This window comes from Theobroma umbraticum, unplaced genomic scaffold, assembly GCF_002168275.2.
Source record: "Theobroma umbraticum cultivar Fairchild unplaced genomic scaffold, ASM216827v3 scaffold_67.0, whole genome shotgun sequence".
Classification (NCBI taxonomy): domain Eukaryota; kingdom Viridiplantae; phylum Streptophyta; class Magnoliopsida; order Malvales; family Malvaceae; genus Theobroma; species Theobroma umbraticum.
The window spans coordinates 5970389-5971735 of record NW_018397262.1 but is presented as its reverse complement, the minus strand read 5'-3'; positions in this window follow the sequence as shown (position 1 = coordinate 5971735).

Here is a 1347-nt window from a genome sequence, read left to right as displayed (position 1 = left end):
GAGTTAAGAGCATGGCGAAAGCTTATTGAATTGAAAAATGAAATTCTTTTACTATTCATTCTCATCAGTCCCTTCTTATGTTCTTCTACAAACATTCAAGCTCTTTCTCTTTTGTTCTTATTATTGTTTCCCTAAGTTTAACAGTGGCAGCATTTTGGCTAAAAATCAGTGAAGCAGATGCTCAATAATGGGTTCTGGTTAATGTTAATGATTGGTCCATTAATATATTGTGTTTGGGACTTGCAATACTGATAAGGAAATAAAGAAAAAGTCAAAAGTGTAAGGTCTAGAAGAAAGATAGAATAAAATAAAAGCAGGCAATAGGCAGTTTTGGCATTTAAGCTGAAGAAAGCCTCAAGTTAGCAGCCACCAACCATGCTTGAATTGGATTTAGTAAGGTCACATGCTAGTGTTACATAGCATTCTAAATTATTAGTTATCATTTATTAATCTTTTATAGGCTTGCTTTTGCTACTGTTTGTGAAGCAAATTTGTTATTTCAAAGCTATCTTTTTCATACTTTAAACTATAGGCTATAGGTTCCTAAGATTTTGTCCCCAAAACCTATAAGTTTGCCTAACCCTCAAGGGGTAGGCTCCAGCCAAAGAAACCCCAAAGGGTTGGAAGACGATGACAAGATGAAACATGTGGTCTTCTTAGAAGCTATAGATATCCTTGCTTTTTCTCTTCTAGTTTATTTTTTCCTTTTATAAAAAGTTTGATGGCAATTGGGCTTGAACCAAACCCATGACTTCATATGGGCAAATGACCCCAATATGTCACCAACCCCCTTGTAGCCATTGGCAAACTCCAATTCAGCAGCACCCTAAACCATTCCACTGTACCCCCACCAGAGGCCACTCCCTGTCCCTTTCAGTCCTCTGAAGAGCCAGCCCATAACTCATTTAGAGGGAGTGGGAACACCTCTGGGTGGGGACAGGACCAAAGTATCCCCATGCTAAGGGAAAAAAGTGTCGTTAAAATATCACAGGAAATCTAAAACTCAAAGCCTCATTGGCTACATGGAATTGATGTGGCAGATAGTTTAGCCTCTGCTAATTATCTTATCCTTTCGACCTGTCATATCCAAAAGTTTGCTGTTTTATCACTAAAAGAGTCACTTCCTATATATGCACAATTAAATATCTGTTCCACACACCTTCTTTACAGTACTACGCTTAGCTTTTCTTTGGTCAGCCCGTAGCAGAGTTTATTTAAGGGTCATAAAGAACCCAGGTCGAAGTGGTTGAGTAGCTCTAGTTTCAAAGTTGGTAATGGCTCTACAGACTGCTGCTTTGGTTCCAGCTGCTTTCTCTGTTCCCAAAGAGGTTGTTTTTTTTTTTTTTT